This window comes from Phycodurus eques, chromosome 12 (genome assembly GCF_024500275.1).
Source record: "Phycodurus eques isolate BA_2022a chromosome 12, UOR_Pequ_1.1, whole genome shotgun sequence".
Classification (NCBI taxonomy): Eukaryota; Metazoa; Chordata; class Actinopteri; order Syngnathiformes; family Syngnathidae; genus Phycodurus; species Phycodurus eques.
The window spans coordinates 18,365,225-18,389,688 of record NC_084536.1 but is presented as its reverse complement, the minus strand read 5'-3'; the positions used below and the strand labels follow the sequence as shown (position 1 = coordinate 18,389,688).

Genomic DNA, 24,464 nt, shown 5'->3' with positions numbered 1-24,464 from the left:
TTTGATAAGCAATTATTCTGATACAGCAAATCAAGACAAGAATGCATTGCAATAGCTGGTGAGTTGTCATTAGCGTTCCCGCATTGTTAATTTCCTAATTTAAAGGAATAGTATGCTTTGTATTCGAATAAGTTTACATCATAGAATCAGCCCTGGCTAGCATAAAACATTCTCCGATTTAATCAAAATATTACAAAATATTTTAATTTGAAATGATTCGCACATGTCAATTATGAACAATGCATTTCATGGAAAAATAAATGTTTCCTCCAGTAATTTTTAAGTCGGACAATCACATTCTAAGCAGTAGTATTTTGGTCACAGTACCTTAAACCCTGCCTCGTAGCTTTAGTTAGTGTGCTTCGGTGCTGAATCATCGACCACTTCAATGTACCACTTTGTTTTGATGGACACATGCAACCTAAGCCCTTCAGGGTAGGAGTGATAATGGTGTGGTAATGAGGAGGTACGAGGAGGCACCAGATGTCGTTGTGTTAATATTTGCAATAGGAAAAAATGTAATGTGTTTTGGGTGAAATCAACAGCTAATGTTTACTCCTTAACCCTGAACCTTTCAACAACTTTATCCCAAATCATGTTTAGTGCTCTGAGCTTGCTCACACTGTCCTGCTACAATCGATTCCAGTGTTATCTGGGGGACTGGAGCACTCCCTTGGTGATACGCTATACCTACTGACTGCATTAATAGGCCAGTAATACTTTATGAACCACCTGGGCTTTGCAGTGGAGTAAGTCCCCACACCATGACAAGCTGGTTTGTCATATTTTGCAACTTAAAGTGATAACATACAGTTCAGCTATTGTTTGAATAGTGACGCACAGACAGACCGTTATTGGATAGCCAGACAGTCAATTATCTTATCAAGGACAATACTGACTAAACACACCCAGTGATGCAAAATAAAACTGAAAAATTAAGTGCGTAATGGATGATTGCAGGCAACCATTACAACCTCAGTGATTTAGTTTGTGGGTCCCAAACCAGTGGGATGCGGATCAGTACAAGCCGTTTTGTACTGGGCCGATCAGAGCAGAACCAAAAAATATTCTACTGACCATCAGAGTCTGAAAGAAGTTTTATTTTGAAAACCTGGTGCATCCACCTGTGCCTTTGCCAAAACGGTCACGCGATGAAAAAAGCCCTCAAGCTTTCAAAAATTAATAATAAATGTGTTTCAAGAGTTTCTTTGAAAATGGAAACAGGCCAAATAATTAGAGAGAAGAAGAGCCTTAAACTTTCAAGAATAAGAAAACTATTTAAGAGACAATACCGGCAGTCCTACTCAAGGTGTTGCGACGGCATGGTGGAGCACTGGTAAGAGCGTCTGCCTCACAGTTCTGAGGACCGGGGTTCAATTCCCAGCCCCGCCTGTGTGGAGTTTGCATGTTCTCCCTATTCCTGCGTGGGTTTTCTCCAGGCACTCCGGTTTCCTCCCATATCCCAAAAACATGCATGGTAGGTTAATTGACAACTCTAAATTGCCCGTACGTGTGAATGGTTGTTTGTTTGTATGTGCCCTGCGATTGGTTGGCAACCAGTTCAGGGTGTACCCCGCCTCCTGCCCGATGATAGCTGGCTACAGCACGCCCGTGACCCTAGTGAGGAGCAGCGGCTCAGAAAATGGATGGATGGATGGATGACTCACATGCACTAAACCCTTAATGTGTCGCAACATGCTCACAGAGCAGGCAATGAAGCCATCAAAACTTCTTCGGCACATGGCGGTCAAGCATCCAGCATGAAAAGAAAAGCCTTTGGAGTTTTGTTGAAAGAAAAAAAAAAAAAAAAACTCCCTCTGAGGACCAATTGGTTTGAGATGGAGAGACAGAGTGGAGGAACAGAGGGTAGAAAAAACAGGATACAGGGGTTGAGCAGCTGGGGAAGGGGCAAGGGAACAATGGGCACAACAACTGCCATATCAACAACACTAATAGTCCCGTGTTGATAGCAACAATGACGATACTGTTTCTCTCCCAACACCACTGTCCACAAATGAGAAGCAGATAAATGTACAGGCGCACTTCCACGAGTAGAGAGCACCAGCTATAGGGGAGAAAGAGAAAGAGAAAGACGGCCCAAATTGGTCGCATATGCGGCCGTTTTTTCAGTTTTTACTAGACTTTACACCGATTTTATCGGGCTGATCGGTATCGGCCGATATTTAGCATTTTATGCTGATCGGCTTTAATGTGATAATTCGCCGATTCGATCAATGACGTCATTGATCGGATCCGCAAAAGACATTTACTGCGCGTCGCCGCGTGCACAGTATATTTGAATCCAAAACCCAGTTTATTTTTAGCCTTGTCGCGTGTCTTTTGACGTAGTACTGCAAATATTTGACGGCCAATGAAGTTATTTAATAAATAAATAAATAAACAAACAAACATGTCGGCGATGTGGGACAGACAACACGTCGGAGACAGGCAACACGTAATGCCCGGATCAGACTACAAGACAAATTTGCTTTTTCACGATCGCACTGTCAGACTACTGCAATAAAATCTTGTATTCTGATACCATGGCATCCTGTTTTTTACGATCATTGGGCTTTATCTTGTCAACTCCAATGCAACCGGATCCACTCGTTACCATGGCGACGACTACAACAGTGGAGCGCGTTGACTTTGTATTATAAGGACCGAATGGGGAAAAACCTGTGTTGGTGGTCACCAGTGCTCAGGACAGGAGAGGACGTTCATTTAAGGCTTGCTTGAGGTATGTTCCCATACTTTTAATACGATATTGCTCGCAAGCAGGCAACAAAACGTTATGTAGCCTAGCAAGCTGCTGTTAGCACTGATGGTTGTACCGGTGCTCAGTCGAATCATGCTCTAAAGTTTCGGTGTGGGTGAAGTAATTTAATTAAAAATAAAGTAATTTAATTACAGGACGTCAGCACCCATTATTTCTGTCATGTAATGTTGGTTTGACCTGGCACGATCTGACTACAGCAGTGAATTCCAACCTTAATGGAGCCAAGGAACATATTTTACAATTGAAAAATCTCACGGCACACCAACAAACAAAAATGTCACAAAAAGTGGATACATTAATTACTGTATTTCCTTCCTGCCATCTAATAGAAGGCCATTCATTTGTTCTGTCTGTCACAATGCCTCACTAGCATAAATAGAGGAACAAAGATATATTATGTATTATAAATATACTTTTTTGAGCAATTAAGTACACAAGTATATTCAGTAAATTAACAGGTCATTTAAATAGACACATTCCTCGGTGATCGGTTATCGTTTTTTTAAACTTGGTGATCGGCCCCAAAAATCCTGATCGTGTAAAGTCTAGTTTTTACCATTAAAAATGTCATCTTGTCTCAGAGAGAGCGCAGTGACCATGTGACATCTTAATCATTTTTATGAATTTCATTTGAGTTAAAAGCTCCAATATGATTGGCTGCCTGCTGCAGCTTCATTGACTTCTTCTTCCAGATAGGACACGCTATTATCCCAGCACCGTTGCGTACACATATGCACGCCACAGACAGTACCTGTATCGACGCTGGCTGGGTACTTATTCAATTTAAATGACAAGTGTGAGCCTTCAACTCATCTAGACTACTGGTGAGCAAGCTAGCTAGCCTGCACCTACCTTGTAAAGTCTGCTAAGGCGGTAAACTACTCTCGCCTCAAGTCACCTACAGCTTTTCTTTTTACACACAACATTATCTCTATCAATGCTGCTACATTTGTCAAGGGAATAAAACCAAATGTTTCCCTGAGTGATGTCTCGTATGATCGTCTCAAAATTATGTGTGTGTGTCTGTGTGTGCGCGTGGGGGGGTATACCGCGAACTGCAAAGATTGCCTGCCTAATTTGTCTCTCGTTCTCATTTCACTCATGATTACAAACAGTCATGTGCAAAGGTTTTAATAACTATGTTATGAAGCCAGCAAAGCTAACAAATCTATCTATCTTTCTGTCTGTGTGTCTAAACCCTGTTTATAGCATAGACATACAGTATGAAGATAATGTATGTGAGTAAGTTAAACAGCCCAGACTCCTTTAAAGAGGGTTGTATAGGAAAAAAACTATACATAAAATAAAGTGCAATAATTGCGGTAGTAATAATTTACCCATGTTCTCTTTGGGTCTATAATTTTAATAATTTTATGATAATAATCATAAATGCTACTTTTATATGGCGGTGGTTCACTTATGCAATCATTTTTAAATATACTGTATGTCAATCATATGGTTCTAGTAATGCTCAAAATTAAGTGATTTTCGCAGGGGGAGAGGGCTTGGAGCCCTCACTATAAGAACTTGCCCCTCTGAGTCCAAAAAAAATTATTGAATAAAACTGAAGCCTTTGTTTTTTGTTTAGTTTCTTTTAATTTATTTGACATGTTTTATCTGCTACTGCTTTTTGCTGATAAACTTCTTGTTCACATTAACATATTCTGCAAATATTGTATATCGAGTAGGGCTGGGCGATCTGGCAAAAAATAATATATATATAAATATAAATATATATATAAATATTTTTTTTTTCATATCGTTCGATCTTGATTATTATCACAATTTTTTTATGTACCAGAATTTCTTGTGTATAATGTGCATTTTTTTACTACAAAAATTGTCAAAGGTCAATAGTGGGCATTATACATAGGTAAAGGGGAAAATAAAAAAGACTTTCACATTTTATAAATGTATGTCGCCATCTAGACGGTACGAAAAAGCTGTACAGTTTCATTCCAATATGCCACTGCCCCCCATAGGTTATGAAAAAGTTGTACACTTTCATTCTAGTATGCCATCTAGAGGTTATGAAAAAGGTGTAGCCTATACTTACATTCCAATATAACAGGGGTACATATGACTGCATATAGGTACAATTGTGCTCATAAGTTTACATACCCAGGCAGAATTTGTGAAATATTGTTTGTTTGTTTTTTTACAACTGATGAGTGAAAAACAACCATCTTTAATTTCTTTATTTTTCCCAGCTGTCATCAGGCAGGAGGCGGGGTACACCCTGAACTGGTTGCCAGCCAATCGCAGGGCACATACAAACAAACAACCATTTGCACTCACAGTCACACCTACGGGCAATTTAGAGTCTCCAATTAATGCATGTTTTTAGGATGTGGGAGGAAACCGGTGTGCCCGGAGAAAACCCACGCAGGCACGGGGAGAACATGCAAACTCCACACAGGTGGGGCTGGGGATTGAACCCGGGTCCTCAGAACTGTGAGGCTGACGCTCTAACCAGTCGCCCACCGTGCCGCCTCTTTATGGGTATGTTTTGTTTCATGATAATATTTTTCTGAAATGCTTGACAGTTTAATTTGAATCCCATTAAAATAAAATGTAATTTGTTTTGCCTGGTCCTTCATGTTTTCTTTAAAGAATTGTACACATCTTCCAAATTCTGCCTGGATAATCAAACATATGAGCACAACTGTGTGTTTTCGCATTTAAAAAAAATAAAAGTAGGGCTGTGATTTTCAAAATAAGAGCAAATAAATAAAAAGAAAGTATTATGTGTTCAAATAAAGTGCTTAATTTCAGAATAATTCTTTGAAAAAACTAACTGAATACAGATAATACTTAATGTTTTAATCATATGGGTAGAAGCAAAATCATGCATTGTAAAAATGCATTATACATAGGTGGAAGGGTTTTCCAGGATTGTTGAACTTTGGGGGTGCGTAGTATACATGGGTGCACATTATACACTAAAACCTACGGTACTTTTTAAACTTTTTTAAATAGCCAGTGTCAAATCATCTGGACAGAAAACTAAAGACGTTAGAGAGTAGTTCAACATTTTATAAGTGATTTTTAACAACACTCCAAGTCAATATTTAATACAGTAAACCCAACATGATATCGGCATAGTAAGGAAATAAGGCACATAAAATAAATATAGAAAAATAGAACAACAATTTTCACTCAACAGGGCAACAAATGTAGAAAAACATAGCGCACTAGTTTGATGTCCTGTGTATCTTTGGAGGTACAAGATAAAATAAACAAACTGCACGTTCGGAGATAATGACGACACCTTGGATATTAAACATTATCATTCTCCAGCTATGTAGCAACATTAATCATTAACATTTATTAACATTAAATTAACATTATTACTAATTTCAAGAACGACTCTTGATTGGATTTTGTCATGCACATTTCGGCCATGTTAGAGCGAGAAAATACACACACAGCTGATAATCAAGATCGATGAGAAATGTATCACAATCTTCGATCTCGATCATATAATCACCCAGCCCTAATCCTGAGTCACTGTCGATCTTTATTTCATACAAAACTATGGTATGCCATGGTCAAGCTGTACTGCCTCAAAAAATGGTGTGACCAAATCATGTGCTGGTGCGACCAACTGAAAAAGTTGGTCACACCGGCACTACTCGTGCAAAAGTTAGTATAGAGCCGTGAAAGAGAAACAAGTTAGAACCGATACTCAATACAGGTGTTGGTGTCCGTGCATCGCTAGTCTCTCTATATCGTAGATTTTCACCTCTTTTGGGTGGGTCTGGAATGAATTCGGGGATTCATTGTGCTGAGATTTCTACCATTTCATGCGCGACATGAAGAAACAGATTGTCTTCCATCTCACATCGTACTGTATATGATGAGATTCTAACAACTCAATCCACTCCACACCTGCCTGCTTTTTACACCACGTAGCATTCATTTACAAAATGTCTCCCTCTGGCACCAACTTAAAAGGTTTCCGGACCTTTTCATCGTGGGCAATTAACATGGGTTAATTGAACATGCTAATTAAGAAGATAGGGTGCCAGGCAGCAAGGGAGCAGGAGCGCAGGGTTCAGTGTATCTTTAGGAAATGTTATTATTATTATTACACAAAAAGTAATAACATAGCTCCCCAGGGAGGGCAAGACCTTACCTTGAGGTAGAGGAGAAGTAGCTAATGTGAAGCAGCATGCATACTCGTTGTGTCTTTGAAGGTGATTGAAAATGATGCCTGGGCTCCTTTTTTAAAGATATCCCAAAGATGGATAGCTGCCTCCCACTACCCCCCAAACAGCTTTTACCAGTAAACAGACTCCATCTTCCAAACTACCTCCATAACAGATGAATCAACACTCACACTTTGATTAATAACGACAGTGCAGCACTGAGGCTTTGAGCCCACTTTCAGTAGATGCGGTTAAATATCCACATCAGTGAATTTTAACCACAGAGATTATCGAGTGAATCTTTTCCCATAACATTAATTAGATATAATGTACCATATTATGATCACATGCTTTTGCACGCTCATCTGCATTTAATGTTTTCTATTGTGACATAAAAGATTTTAGTACCATTTTTCATTGTTTGATGAACAGAACACCAAAAGTGGTAAACTAACAATTGGGTGTCTCACTTGGGTGTCTCTTTTCCCACTTGTCACTTTCTGCACGTGGTGCAAAGCAGATCTGGGAGTATGAAATATTCATGTTTTTTCTCTTTGCCCTTGCTGGTCTCAGGAAGGAGCCACAGTTAGATTAGATTATTCGTCATCCCTTGCAAACATTAGCAAACATGTAATGATTCTCTGTGTATTAATGCAATGATGACCCCAGTGCCAACAGTTTCTCACCACTGTTCTGCAGATGTGAATTAATTGTTATCTTGACATACAGCCAGGTGGCACGGTGGCTGACTGGTTAGAGCGTCAGCCTCACAGTTCTGAGGACTGGGGTTCAATCCCCGGCCCCGCCTGGGTGGAGTTTGCATGCTCTCCCCGTGCCTGCGTGGGTTTTCTCCGGGCACTCCGGTTTCCTCCCACATCCCAAAAACGTGCATGAATTGGAGACTCTAAATTGCCCGTGAGTGCGAATGGTTGTTTGTTTGTATGTGCCCTGCGATTGACTGGCAACCAGTTCTGGGTGTACCCCGCCTCCTGCCCGATGATAGCTGGGATAGGCTCCAGCACGCACGCCACCCTAGTGAGGAGAAGCGGCTCAGAAAATGGATGGATGGACATACGGCCATATTTAATATCTGCAACAGACATTTTTATCAGTGTGAATTTTTCACATAATGTTAAAAAAATAGTCATCAGGTCATGTACTGTATTACCATTTGGTCCAGGTCTAGCATTTGTCAACAGAATATATTGTGACCCAATTCCATTATCCCTCATTTTCTTTGTGTTTGTCCTGGTACATTTTAATGATAGTGGTTATCATTGCAAGTCGATAAAATAATGGAATAATGCCAAAATTTAACAGCTGCAGTGGCCTTATTTGTATATACTGTACAGCACTTAACTAACTTTTAGACAATCTCCATCCAGCATCACGCAGAGCTTTATTGTAGCCTCTTTCAATTTTAGTGAAGTCTCAACAAGTTACCGTACTTTGAATGGGAATGACTGAATTCAAATTGAAGTCACCACTCCCAACTTTGTGATGTATCACTGGGCTTCTTCAATAAACAAGCCGAACATTCATTCGACCACATAAACTTACTTTTTAATTTTTTTTTTATTTATTTCTTTTTTTCAAACACTGAATTCAAAAATGTAATAGCAATAATAACAACACGTAACCATTAAAATATAATTTAAGCAAAAAGCTTCTACATATTGGTGAAGTAACCAATACAGAAACATAAAACATCATTTTGATAATTGCCAATGCTGTTAATTTAGGGCTACTGTGGCATAAACCTTATAATCGGCAGTGTTCTCAAACATTTATGAAGCACTGATAATTTACTGATAATTTAGAAATCAGCAGAGGAAGAAGTTTGCATTAACTTCGGATTTTCGAGTTTATACCAACACAAATAGATCCTAAAAGAAGTTACTCCTATTTAGCATAATGCATTATAGCTTATTAGTGTGCTGAAATAGTGAACCAATATATAATTTTAATAATGGTATTATTGTAAAAGTAATTATAAATTAAACAAATACAAGCTGCATTTGAAACTGGAAATGTGTCTCTCCTCTCATTGAGATGAATCAATGATAAAGCTAGAGAATAGGCCTCACTTATGTTATGTATTCTTTTATATGGAACTCAGTGGCAATTATGTGAACTTGACCCTTCCCTTGATCCAGCTATCATCGTGTTGTCAATGGAACCAATTCAAGTGTACCAATGAACTGAAGCAGACAGTGTGGCTTGAGGTTTAAAAAAATAATAATGTAGCTAATGTAGTTTTTTTTTTTTTTTTTTTTTTTTTTTTTTTTTTGGTCCCACCTGGTAGATGCAGGACGGCGCAGGAGCGATGGCTGCCAGCATGTTCATACGGGGCACTTGTTGCTAAGGTACCAAATAGGTAGTGGCCTTGTGCCTTTTTCCAGTGGTTTGGACAAAAAGTAATTATAACGGCAAGCCCTGGCTTTGCTTATAATGAGGAGGGAGGAGGCGTGATACAAGTGAAGCTTGTATGGCTATGCTGCAGTATATTTTATTTTAAGCTAACATTGTTGAAAATGCTAAAATCGTAGTTTCCACCACTCTCAACCAACCTAGTATATACAATATGGGGGGAAACTCCGTCTATCGCTGGGCCTTCTTTACCACGTTACAGTAGATGATTTTCTTTGTACAACCCCAATTCCAGTGATGTTGGGATGTTGTCCATCCATCCATCCATTTTCTGAGCCGCTTCTCCTCACTAGGGTCGCGGGCGTGCTGGAGCCTATCCGAGCTGTCATCGGGCAGGAGGCGGGGTACACCCTGAACTGGTTGCCAGCCAATCGCAGGGCACATTGAAACAAACAACCATTCGCACTCACAGTCATGCCTACGGGCAATTTAGAGTCTCCAATTCATGCATGTTTTTGGGATGTGGGAGGAAACCAGAGTGCCCGGAGAAAACCCACGCAGGCACGGGGAGAGCATGCAAACTCCACACAGGTGGGGCTGGGGATTGAAACCAGGTCCTCAGAACTGTGAGGCTGACGCTCTAACCAGTCGGCCACCGTGCCGCCGTTGGAATGTTGTGTTAAACATAAATAAAAACAGAATACAATGATTTGCAAATTATGTTTGACCTATATTTAATTGAATACACTGCAAAGAGGCGGCACAGTGACCGACTGGTTAGAACGTCTGCCTCACAGTTCTGAGGACAGAGGTTCAATCCCCGGCCCCGCCTGTGTGGAGTTTGCACGTTCTCCCCGTGCCTGAGTGGGTTTTCTCCGGGCACTCCGGTTTTATCCCACATCCCAAAAACATGCATGGTAGGTTAATTGAAGTCTCTAAATTGCCCCTAGGTGTGAATGTGAGTGCGAATGGTTGTTTGTTTATGTGTGCCCTACGATTGGCTGGCAACCAGGTCAGTGTGTACCCGGCCTCCTGCCCAATGATAGCTGGGATGGGCTCCAGCACTCCCGCGACCCTTGTGAGGATAAGCGGCTCAGAAAATGGATGGATGGACACGACAAAAACAAGGTATTTGATGTTCAAACTGAGAAACTTTATTGGTTTTTAGCAAATAATCATTAACTTGTAATTTTATGGCTGCAACACGTACCAAAAAAGCTGTGACAGGTGGCAAAAAAGACTGAGAAAGTTGAGGAATGCTCATCACACACCTGTTTGGAACATCCCACAGGTGAACATGTGGGTGCCATAATTGGGTATAAAAGGAGCTTCCCTGAATTGCTCAGTCATTCACAAGCAAAGAGGGGGCGAGGTTCACCTCTTTGTGAACAAGTGCGTGAGAAAATAGTCGAACAGTTTAAGGACAATGTTCCTCAACGTACAATTGCAAGGAATTTAGGGATTTCATCATCTACGGCCCATAATATCATCAAAAGGTTCAGAGAATGTAAGCGGCAAGGCCGAAAACCAACATTGAATGCCCGTGACCTCCGATCCTTCAGGCGGCACTGCATCAAAAACCGACATCAATGTGTAAAGGATATCGCTACATGGGCTCAGGAACACTTCAGAAAACCAATGTCAGTAAATACAGTTCGGCACTACATCTGTAAGTGCAACTTGAAACTCTACTATGCAAAGCAAAAGCCATTTATCAACATTTATCTGTATTTTTGTGCCACAATTTTCCATGACCTGCGATTTTAAATTCAATTTTGAAATCAAATTGAATCATGAAACAGTTGATTTTCATAGTCATTCGGGCCCTTTGAGGAAAACCAGAACGATGATGTGGCCCTCGCGTTTGACACCCCTCGTATATAGTCTTTGAGTCTCATGTTTGGTAGCTGCGATTGGATGAATCCTATTTTCAAGTTGTTAGCTCCAGATACTGTAATGTACTTAGTGAGGTCACAGGTCACTGATTTTGGACCTCATAATGTCTGTTCATTGCAAATATAATAGATAACCTTTATTAGTCTCATAATGGGGACATTTGCAACATGTTTATTGTTCAGTGTTTGATAAGGTTGAGGTCTGGGCTCTGAGGTTTTCTCCACACAATATCAGCATGCCTTTATGCACCGTGCTTTTCTCTCTTTCAAGATGTCCTCTAAAAAGAAAGATTTTAATTTTGAGAACACTACAAGGTCTTCCAAAACCATGATTGATAGAGCCAGGTATGATCGTAGGTGTTGTAAATTGTGAAAAAAGCTTTTTACTTTTTTTACTCATTCGAGATTGAAGTGAAAAATAATACATCTCCAATCTTCAGGGAATGCACTATGATACTGATATAAAAGCAACTTACAGGATTTGTTTGAGCTATTTGTTTTAGCTATTCGTATTTGAGATATTTGAATTACGTTTTGTCCATCTATCAGCATTCATAAGGCAAATGTCATCATCAAGTACTTGCAGTCCTGCAGCAAGGGAGGAAGCATTTGTTCTTGCACTCAAGTCACATCCTCTGACATCTTTCTTCATACTTCTTGACTGGCATATTTGTCCCCCAGGCGCCACTGGTGCCCTCCCCATTTTCCTAATTTTTGATGCACTGTTAGATGAGTGCAGATTACGTTGGCCCCCTGCTACTCACCAAACTCGTTCAATATTAATGAAGACTGATAAAGTGCTAGAGAGCCTCTGTCTTTCAGCCCTGACCCAGATTGGATTGACAACTGCAATTAGCGTCCCCTCAAGTTCATTTCCATCACTTTAATTTGACATGAAGGAGGACAGTGTGGTGTGGGAGGCGAGACCATTGAGAAATCACAAAGAAAAAGGTGAAGCAGACTGAAGGCAGAGGGGACGTTTAACTAGGAACTAGTGTGAGTACTTGACAGAGGCCAAATGTTTTCCTGACAAAGCTATAATGTGAAACTGATGCATGTCACCAATGCACCTCTTGCAACTACTCTTTCATACATTCTTAATTGTCGCACATGTATAAAAATGCTATCTGTGATTAGAAAAACAAGTCAATCTGAAGTTTTACTCCTGCTGAATGTTGCTTACTTCACATAACTTCTCTTTGTGTTGGTGCGCCTATATCTCTTGTTGAGGCTCATCGTTCTTTTGGAAGTGTTGGGAGAAAAAAGCCGCTTAGGCAGTCCACATACACCTCCCGACACCAGCAACATCCTGGGCAACGCCAGCCCACATTGCGGCCTTTTGGTGACAGTTGGCCTTCAGTGCTCCCTCCCCAAACAAAACCATATGGTGCAGCTGAAAGCGCTGCACCAGCATCTCCACCTCTTCGTCCTTAAAATGTGGCTTGCATTTAGACGTCATTGTTTTAATATTCCTTTGACAAATTTGATTGTTTTTATACTTGAATTGTAGTGTACTTTGGCCAATCGTAAAGCATTTCCAAGATCTTAAATAAGTTTAATTAATTGTAGTGTGCGGGGGTAATTAGTGACAGCTGAAGCTAATTGATCAGCTCAGGAGCGACACCTTTTTTTCATTGATGGACCTCCAAACATAAATCAGTCACAAGTACAGTATTCTGATTAAATTACTTTTATTGTATTTATTTCATACATAATACAAAAGCACATGCTCCTTCAAAGTAGCCTGTTAGATAAGCGGTGCACTCATCTCACTGGCGGCGACATATCTGCTACGAAGTTATCCACATGTCTCAGAAAAACTAACGGTGGATGTGTCAGAAGTCATTACACCAGTATGCACATACCTTGTTTTTGTTGTTTGACTGATGCATTTTCTTGCTCTCATCTCATCAGTATATCACAGCCCATAACACTTGATGTGAGCTCTGTAATACAATTTCAACCTAATGGTTGAAAATAGTGACGTCTGCCTCTGTGTTGGGGAAGAGGTATTTCAGTGTGTCAAGTCCAGTCAGTGTATGAAGTTTATAGAAGTCTGCACTGTATTAGAATCAAGATACAATCTCTCACAAAGCAGCACATGACAGTACTTATCGTTGTAGACTGAATGAAGGTCCATTTAAGAGAGGAACTGGCCCAGATTCTCTGATGCCTTTCAAACTTCCTCATTGCTTCCTTTTGCAGGGTGACACATTGTGACGGATGTACCTATTTGTTTTTTATTTTTTATTATTTATTTATTTATTTTATTTTATTTTTTAGAAAGAAAACACAAAACAAAACAACTATTAACACCTACTGTAGAAAGATTAGGGATTCCCTCTCCAAGAATGTTTGGTGTAAGTCAGTGATCGGAGTGCAATGACTTCACTTTCACCTGACTTCTTATTAAAAACATCCACACATTACAACACTTAAAAAAAAAAAAAAATACACACTGACATATGTTATCCATCCCTGTATTTATTTTGACCCCCATCTGGACATACTTTCACAAAATGAGCATCCAGTGCGTGTGGGTCTGGTGTCTGTGATTTTCAGTAAGGGACCTTGTGGCGTTGGCAGGGCAATGAGACTTCAATGATAGATGCGGTCCCTGCTGTTCTGCTCTCTACCGGTGGGCCTGGTTTGAAAATTGTGTGCCTACCATCACCCTGGCCTTGATGCCCTGCACAAATTCATTTATTGCCACTCTGTCTGTTTTGTGTTGGGCATTCCCAAGCTGTCCATATGCAAGTCAGTGAGGAAAAATAATAATCCATCCATTTTCTGAGCCGCTTATCCTCACAATGGTCGCGGTAGTGCTGGAGCCTATCCCAGCTATCATCGGGCAGGAGGTGGGGTACACCCTGAACTGGTTGCCAGCCAATCGCAGGAAAAATAATAATAAAAACATAAAATGTTACACACTGCACCTGTGATTTTGGTGAATTTACATTACTTTAGCGACTTATCACATCATTATAGCATCAGCAATTCCCCTCCACCGCCTCCAGAATTGATTATTTTTCCTTTCTTTTTTTACACCCCACAGTAGAGCTTTCTCTCTCTTTACCAAATACTCACTGTTTGGATAAAAAGTCATTAGGATTACATTTAGCTCAGTGACACAGGGTGTAATTGTACCATCAATCAATTTCGATATAATAGAACACTCAGAAGAGCTAAATGTTGATTAGCCTTCAACCAATTTCACCCATGGCTTTTGGGAATTAATAGCTGGATGGTATTGAGTGAGGTTAAGGGTGGTGTCAAAGGAGATGTGGTCAAAATTGCTGACCTGTGAAAGCCAAGTTAACTTGGAGACGATAAAAACGCGTCCAAGATAAGGAAAGTATTATTTGCAATCCCTACTTCTCTTATACTTTGTTAAACTGAGGCTCACCACTGAACATTGTCACACTGAACATGTTTTCATTACCAAATTTACAGTAAATGACACGTTAAAGGGGAGTGATTGATGACACAGTTGTACAACTCTGATGCAGCACTAAGGAGTTGAAACTTTAGTGCCTTGCTTAAAAACACGCATAATGCTGTTGCTGTCATACTATATTTGCTACAAGCATTTCTGTGACCCATCGCATCACTAGATGGTGAAAACTCAAAACAAACTGCATACCTTATTGCTAACCAATATTGCGCCTCAAGTTGTATAGCTTTTTTTTTTTTTAAATGTAACTTCTTAATTTTACTGAGTATATGTTTCAAGTAAGCCTGTAGGACAAAGAAGATGTAAAATGGAAATAAGAAGGAAGCCACAAACCTCTGCAGAAATGGAGGCCATTGTTCCCACTATCTTTCTAACAAATGAAGCGTTGTGTCATCTCCGAATTAACCACAAAAGGTGACAAGGAGCTTTGTATTAGAACAGAAGATGTGAATGTAAGAGAGTTGGCGTAGTAGAGAGGCTTTCATGTTGCTCCTACCAGTGACTCCTCCTCTGAATGGATTAAAAAAATTGTAATTGGTTGGAGCTGAATGTATGAATTTATGCTCATGATAGCTCTTTGTCTGTTGGTGACACATTGCAGATAAAGAAAAGATAAAGATTATGTGTAATAAAAAAAGATGGAATAAAAATATCTAATAATGAATAAGACATTATCCATCTGTTTTCTGTACCGCTTATCCTCACAAAGGGTCGCAGGCGTGCTGGAGCCTATCCCAGCTATCTTTGGGCGAGAGGCAGGGTACACCATGAACTGGTCGCCAGCCAATCGTAGGGCACATACAAAAAAACGACCATTCACACTTTAATTAATTTACAAAATCAGCTTCTAAATAGTGAAGTTTATATACACTAAAGTTACAAACATTGTCCTTAGATCAGGAGACTGAAGATCTGGGCCTTACTATTGTGTGATCCTTGACTATTTGTGTGGTAAAACTCATATCATATCAGAGGATGCACAACATAAAGATTTAGCCAAGAATCATGTAAATAAATCATATTCCAAGGACACAATACCAAAGGGAATGGTCTACTGCTTCTGCCTGTGAAATACTTGGACAGGAAATGTCCATTTGAACAATTCAAATATTCATAATTTTTACACCAATATCCCATCTACTGAACGATAAGCAAAGAAAAGACGACAACACCCAGAGCAAAGAAAAGACGACAACACCCATTGCAAAGTGTGTCAGAGGAATGACTAAGTCTATGTCCTTATGTTGAGCCGTACATATTTGAGTAAGAGATGCACCATGAAAATTGTATACAAGGAAATATGTACGATACAGTATACAGCAATTTCACTGCATTAAGTGACTGAGACTTTTGAGAAATCTCTGCCGCAAGCATCTGTCTTCAGTCTGCAATATTAAAAGCCCTCGCGACAGTGTCTTTCACAAAATGTCAGTTTCCATTATTATTTAAACATGATTGGCTTTATTTGGTTTGTTTTCATTCTTAACAAATGCTGATGGGTTTGGCAGCCAAATGAACCACAATGGGGCGCATGAGACTGTGTTTGTGTATGTGTGTGTTTGAGAGCGAGACAGAGAGGCGAGAGGGCAGCCAATTGGGTCAGAAAACTGATTTGTTGGTTCCCTCCGGAGAGAGCAAGACCTTCATGCTCAATTGTAGAGAGTTGTTCTGTGGTCACAAGACAAAGCCTTATCACTTATTTCTCTCCTTTTTATACTTGTCATACTGGGACCACACAGGACAAGATATACACTCAGCCGCCAGGTAGGGTACACCTGCTGACAATAACCCGGGCTGGATGACTGCTTGGCTTTTGGGCTCCCCTCTCATGACCCGCGGCTGTTCCCTGGGTCCACCCCCCCATCGTTCTCCTGTCGGGTGCCCCTATCCGCCCTCCTTTCCAAAAAACAAGGGACACCCTCCCACCCTCGGGCTGGGCGGGGACTGGCTACATCGTGGGCCCTGCAGGTTGGGGGGGGTGTCTGGCTCTCCAGGGGATGGAGCGGGGGATAGGGGGTTCGGGGCATATGTTGCGGAGTGGGGTGACATTGGGTCCCTGTGGCCTCCTCCGGGTGGCCAGTTTTCGGGGCGCCACGGTGGGGGTGGCGGACCACCCTGGGTCCCTTGGTGTGGGATGTGTCCCGTCCATCGGGCTACTCTCGGTAGACCCCTGGGCCCGATCCCGCCCCTCAATTGATTGGGTGGGGTCCTAAGCCTCCACGAGGCAGGCACAGCAATTACAGTACACTTCTGTCAGTCGTTGTGCATGCGAAACGGTGTCAATTCACTTGCATGTGTCCGCAGGCACACACCCCTGGGACTCTTTCACTGGGTGTGGGGCCACTCACTGATTGTGACAAATAACCCATGAATATGCAAATTGCTTGGGTATACCCTCATTCACTCTTGTCCTATAGATTTTTATAATTTACTTAGTCAATCCCACCACACTTCAGTTGTACAGCCGGGTCTTGTCCTGTCTTTCCCTCACAGGGTGTAGCACTACAGCTCCATACAACACTCATATCTAATGTTTCATTGTTGTAGATATGTAACGATTTACTTTTATCGTCCTGTTTACAATTAGTGCTTTGTCTTTTGTCTTCGTTTCTCTCTCCCCTCTAGAAACTTTGTTCTGTTCGACTGATCGACTCTGATCAATTCGCATCAACATCAATTATAATACTAAGAAACCGCAGCGGCAGCTTAAAAACTCCACTGTGACACAGTAAAACTGTTCCGGCATAAAAGGGATACAGATCCTCCATTCTGTTTGACCAGCCGAACAGGACAAAAAAAAAAAAAAAAGACAATATACCCTGAGGCGTTGTTATGAAAAGAGCTCGTATTTCTCCAAAAATGATACAATATATTGGGGCTATCACTAGTCATACAATTACAATATGTAACGTATGTCATTTTTGTTGAGGAAAATCAATCAACAAGTGGGTCTTGTAGCTGTTAAGTGGTATCAATCAACATCAAGCAAGTGCATGGTTGTTACTAGTTAATGTTCACAAAAATATCATGTTGAAAAAAAAATCAACATTTTGTATTTTATTAACGATATCTACAAGCAGGTATTTTTTTACATTTGGTATATATAAAATATAAATATATAGTATATTATATTTATCTGTATAGATTATTTGTACAATCTATTTACTGTGTAAAAAAGTATGTACAGTAGTTTCTTAATCCCTATCGCTTGCTTTTAGCCCCTTTTTAATTTGTACACAACACTGCAAATGAAATGCATTATTATTCGTTCCTGATCAGGTTTTTTTCCCCAGATCACAAATAACTAATTATTCAACAAAATAATTGTTTCATGTTATGCAGACATTATCATTCGGATATCCCCAATCCCCACCCTTCCCCCGTCTCTTAGCTATTTCCTATTAGAGTTCTTTAAAATGTATGAAGATTAGTTTAAATTACCATAAAAAGTAAATAAATATGATATTTAATGATTTATAAATGTGTATCATGTTTTTCTTTAAAATAAGCATTTTCTTTTCATTTCACCATCCCCAGCTGCAGATCAATCGATGCTTACAGTTGCCTATTTTATTTATTTTTTTAATGGTAGAGGAGTGTGATATTTGTTTTTCCTCATGAATCATCTGTATCATCTTTAAAATCACTTTTATACAATGATCCATGACTGCACATTTCATACATACATTCCTAAACTGACATTGCGTCTGAACAAAATCACTGCTTCTTCCTCTGTCTCCTGCATTTGTAAAGGTAGGAGGCTTATCAAACGTTATAACCTAGTAATGCAGTTAAGGCCATTAAGTGTTTTCATAGGCGTCTTGAAGCAACAGTTAAAAGTCTTTCAAGAGTTCTAGTCGTGGAATAAAGGTGTAGGAGTTTGTTGTGGCTCTCAGACCTGCACAAACCTGTCTGACTAGACTAACAATTTGATGGTTTTAGGCACAGTAAAATATTCTCTGAGGGTGACTAGAATTCAGATTAAAGGAACCATTAGCCATAGTACATCATGTTCAATTCTGTTTTCACAAGAATTCTGTATAAAATGTCAAGGAATGTTAAGCGTTACCACAACTTGTCGGCATCCTCTCATACAGATGTATTTTGTCACAATAGGGCTGTTTGAAATAATATAGTTTTGTTGGTTTGCCTTATGTTGTGATTAGACGACTGGAACTCTAACGTTGGCATTCTGAGGCCACACTAATGGTTCCATTGTGACTTGTAAAGAAGAAAGTAATCCTCTGTCCTCAATTTGGTTTGGATTAGAACAGACATTGAATGGGCACTTGCTTGGCACATTTGCCACCCATCCACAAAGTTACATGGAAATCCGTTGCTTTGTAGTTTTTTCCTTATTCCTCCTTACGAACAAACCAACAAACAACAACCAAAACAACTCTGGCCACTGCTAAAAACTTGTTTCAAGTAGCCCAGTACATTACTTTCCGTAGCAAAACCATCATTATCTTGAGAGAGCAGACTTGATTTATCTATAGCTGATTTCCCAGATTGTGTTGCAAATCAAAGAGCAAAACCTAACTTTAAAAAAGTGGTGCGATTGCAATATCTGTCTTTTTTTCAAGCATGATTCAAATGCTTTCCATTCTCCTGCAAACGGGTGTACCCCAGTATGTAAATGATTGTGTTCCATATATCCGTGTGAAATTACCCTGTCCAGATAGAAGCTAAATGTTCTCAATATAGGGGACTCTAAATTAGTTAACATAGCCACAGAACTTTGTACGATTGCCACAGTGAAATATACAGAAAAGGACATGATCTAGTGACATTACTTGCAGAGAGATTGGTTCTGTTTTTGTTGTTGTGTTTCTCCAAACGCATTTTAGGAGAAGGCCACGAGTGATAAAAGAGGAAATATAATCAACTCTGTTTGAGAAGCCCATGTTTTAGTCTCAGGACTGAAACAAACAAGAAAAGGGGCTAAAGGAAGCCAAGAATGCTGTACAACTCGTATCTCCCAAAAATGTAACCATTCTCAACCAGATAACTGAACCTTGTATAGCTTAATTTATTACCAGCAAAGAATAAGATTCAGAATAAGGACTGATTCTGTCCTCTAAGATGACAGTTTGTTGTACATTTTTTTGTTATTGCATCCTGTTGGAGATAATTGTGCGTTCTGCTGTCCCCAATCACAAGTCTGTTGGTAAACAGCATATCATGGCTTACTGCAGGCAGTGTACAGCGTGCACTGCAAAGCGTGGTTCCTGCACCGAGCCTAGTGAGGTGTGGTTCAAAATATGGACCTTCCTTTAAGGTTTTAAGGCTTAAAGACCCAAAAAAATATGCCTTGCAACATAAACTGTATATTTTCAAGAAAATCCTGTATTTTCACATAATTATTATACATGATCTCTAGTCCTATGGTATGTGTGTGGCCAAACAACCAATGAAATCATGTTTTTATAACTCCCAATGTATTTAGCGACTATCCCCATTCACCACCAGAATTACAGATTTGTCCTTCAAAACATGTACTTTCACTTTAGACCACACCAACCACATTTACTTTGTGTTTGAGTTGAGCGATGACGCACAATGCGCTTAGGAAAAAAGCCAATAACATCACTGTGCTTGAATAAACCAAGTAAAAAAAAAAATATCCTTGGATTATTGAGGTTATTTTTTAGCAGATGACTGACATCTAGGTATATTTCCAGGGAACAAAGTCTGACTGATCATTTATTAAATTCAAGTAAAGGAGGTCAGCCTTCCTCTTTATGAACGTGGGGAGGTGTCTCTGAAGTATATGTTTTGAAGAAACATTTAGACAGCAAATTAGGATGCATGCATGGTGTTATAATACATGATTTCCCCACACCTGTATAAAAATGCAGTGTCAAGTATTCCCATTTCCTATTTAATTGTTTTGATCAATGAAAAACTTTGTGACGGTAATGACAATCTTTGTAAAACCTGCGATGACATAACTCTTCTCTAATGGTATTAATGGTATTACAATCAAAACACCAATGGGATTTGATTCCCAAGCCTGATTAAAGACCTAACCACGGGCTACATGGATCTGTGGCCCACCCCAATGCACCCTCGTTCGCATCAGCTCGTAGTTAGGGAGTGCAGGGAAGTGATTACTCACGGATTAAGACTTGCCTCGTTGCCGATATGTGGGGCATAATTGAATAATGGCTGCTTCACCCGAATGGTCCCACTGCAGAGGGGCCTCCGAGCCTCGTCAGATTGGCTCAATATTAACCATGACACAGGCATAACCAGGACAGTAATTAATGCACTGAATCAATTACAAATTAGTCTATTTGTAGAATTCCCAACAGGGGTCCACTCATTACAAGTGCTGTGATGGAGTTGTAAGTCTTTCATATGGGAACTAGTGTCTCTCCACTGTTCAATCTCAGTATCAGTCTTCATCTCTCTCCTCAAGGTAGGATGCGTAAGACAAATTGAAGATAAAATTAATGGTGCTTGCTATCTGGCATTGCAATCCATAAAGTGACAACTGCAGCTCTTAAAAAAAATACAAAAAAAAAACCAAAAAACCCACACACATCAGAAGTTTGGTACTGTCCAATTTAAGGTGGCCCTGAGAGCCATTAAACTTGTAGTTGTAGCTTGTAGCTTTCAGTCTTTCTTACTTAATCTGCAACATTACCAATTGCTGTTTTAAGCACTTCAGAGTAGTGCCCGCTAATGATGAGTGATATACATGTAAATCTTGACAATCCAATGAAATCCATTACAAGAGCTGCATCAACAATTGTGCCTTTAAATATAATTTAGTAATCTATCGATTTGCACTGTTTAGCGTGAGTGGTTGTTGTTTGCAGTGGTGTAGAACTGCATGTATAGTTCTAATATTTTGTTGAGCTTATTTTGCAACATAAAATGAACAAACTGTTGGACACCCATCTCAGTGTGATGTGGTGCCGTCCTTCGTCACTGCATACTAAAACCACAATAGAAACCTGTTAATAGATGAACACTTTAAATGTCAAAGAATAATGGTATGATAGACACAAGTGCAGAAAACACAAAAGTAGAGAATGTAGGCAGAGAAACTGTACAGAATGTGCAACAGATAGGGTATAACAAAATTCTTCAAATCTAAAGCAATAGCGAGCACATGGCATGACAGGACTGGACCATAACAACAATTAGTGTGACAGTGGCCACATAATCTCCTGCCTTGCACTTTGAATTTGAAGAAGGGAATCATGCTTTGTTTTGACAGACCCTTTGACTAATTGCCAGAGAAGAAATAATTTATTTTTTTGTGGTTGTAAGTTTCAGTGGTGTAAAACTGTATTGCAACATCCTCTTGTCAGATCACGTTGTAATGTTGATCACAATACACAAAAACACGTTCTTCTTTATTGTGTATTTAAGTTTAGGTGTAAAAAAAAAAAAGATTTGTTCAGCGGCCAGATCCCTGTGGCGCACATAACTACACATTAATACTCATATGTATGGAAATGAGATGAGACAATCATGCTAAGATGTGTTGTCTTGAAACATGGTAATTGTGTCACGAGACCAGTGATTCCCAACCAGTGTGCCGTGGCACATTAGTGTGCCATGAGTGATCTTCAGGTGTGCTGTGGGAAATTATCAAATTTTACTTAACTGCTCAAAAAAATATTAATTGACAAGAAATATTTTATCTTTGTTCCTCTGTTTATGCCAGTGAGTGACAGACAGAACAAATAAATGCTCTTCTATTAGATGGCAGGAAGTACCTACAGTAATTACTGTTTATCTACGTTTGTGACATTTTTGTTTGTTGGTGTGCAATGGGATTTTCCAATTGTAAAATATGCGCCTTCGCTCCATAAAGGTTGGAAATCACTGCACTAGACTTACAGCACCCCACACCAGCAACCTGCAATCCCCCTTTCTAGTTCTGAACTGAAAACAGGCAAAGTTTTAATTCCATATTCAAATATATGTGGACTCTGATCCATTTGACTGATCATCCTGAAATGTACCGGTCTCCATTCTTCTGTCTGTTTCATCATTCTTTCACCTTCCTCGCTTTGCTGACTGCAGCAAAACCTCTCTCCTTCTCCATCCCATTTAGAAGTTGGGGATTGGAGGATTCAATTTCAAAACTGGGCACGTCTCAGTGACTCAAGTGAGGGGTTTGTTCCGCTGCCACACTTCCGTTCACAAATGCTCTGGCCTAGGGAGGAGGAAGGGGGAGGAATCCCTTTTAACCTAGTGAATCTGGCTCTCGCTGTCTCTTGTTCACTGTTACTGGGACTTTGGTGCTCTCTCGGGATGCATGTGTGTTAGATGGGTGCAAGGCTGGCTTACAACACGTGACAGTTTTTGCGCGGTTAGTATCAACATTATGTCGTTGCCAGTACCAGTACAACATTTACTGTTACATTATATGTTATGTGCAATGTGCTAGAAACAGTTTAGGTACAAACTTGGGCTTCTGCAATATCATACAATTAGATACCTGTATGTTCCATACAAGACTTACTTTTAGCTTAAGAGATTCAGGACAATAGGGATGTGTTGTTATATTTAGCAGGTAATTTACTGCTCTAATTGAATGTAGATACAATGACAAGGCCGTGCAAAGGCCATGCAAATTTAGCTCTTCCACAAACAGAAATGAAACTGGCCCATGTGCTAAACTCCTGAGTATTAACTCCTTTTTAAATCTCCGGTTTCTGTTCTACAGGGATGTGTGTGCACTTTTTTTCTTTAAGTGCACATGAGACATTTTGCAATGAGGTTCCTTGTTTGGTTGATCTTTGTTTAATAAAAGTGACCACACAAAGTAGATTAATGTGTTCATTGGCTTACCAAGAGCCTGAAGTCACATCCACATCCTAATGTATTTTTAAATCTTTTGTTTTTGAAAAACATGTCATCTTCTTTCACTACTGCCTACTCCTATTTCACTCTTCATTGCTGCACTTGAACAAAACCAAATGGCAGCTGTGTACGACAGATAATAGACTGCCCAAGAAAAAATAAAAAAAAATTATGAAGTGTGTGCCCAGAAATAATTGTCATCTTTACTTTCGTATGCCCACATTAAGGTAGCTGTATTTCATAGCACGTACTGCTATGTGGCAACCTTTGCCTTTTGGAAGATTTAAATGGAAAGAATATGGAACAGCTCCCCAGGCAATGCCACTGAACTTCGAGCTTTTCTTAGTCTGTGAACTTAGAATTTTTGCTTGTCGTTCAGGGTTGAGCAGCCCTCCCAACAGGGTGAATGTGAATTGTTAAACCGGCCTCTGCTGTTGCATCATCCCTACATTTTAACAAAGTGTTCCAATTTGGATAACTGGACATACTGTACAGTAACCCTAAAATATGTGTTGAGCTAGCAACAGAGTTTCCAGGATCTTCTCTGTATCATTATTCATCTTTATAGGTTTATTTTATTCTAGTAGCTTCTCGGGGTGGATATCTGTATATGTATTGCATTGCTTTTTGTTGCGGTACTATTGTTATCAAAGTCTGATATCAGTTATTAGGCAAACATGATGATGATTTTTAGATCTTAATATGATGTAAATCTCAGTGTTCTCCCCATGTACTGTCAAAACAGCTTAACTGTAAATACTTTAGCGTGTTCTATTTGGACACAAACTACTGATTCGTGCGTTCCCAATTGACCTTTTCAAACACTATCAACACGAAACACTAAAACTAACTAGTTAGTCCATGACATACACTGCTGCTACACAAATGTTTTAGATCATGTGGACTCTTTCATTTTCAATGAGCTCTCATCATTTTACCATTTTGAACAGGAATGACATCTAAATCATGGAATAATGTGCTTAAAA

General features: G+C 39.7%; 1 protein-coding gene across 5 annotated transcripts in view; it reads left to right on the top strand.

Moving 5' to 3' along the window:
- LOC133410327 (receptor tyrosine-protein kinase erbB-4-like) overlaps nt 1-24,464 on the top strand; it is a 238,167-nt gene that overhangs the window by 113,395 nt on the left and 100,308 nt on the right. The window lies entirely within an intron of this gene.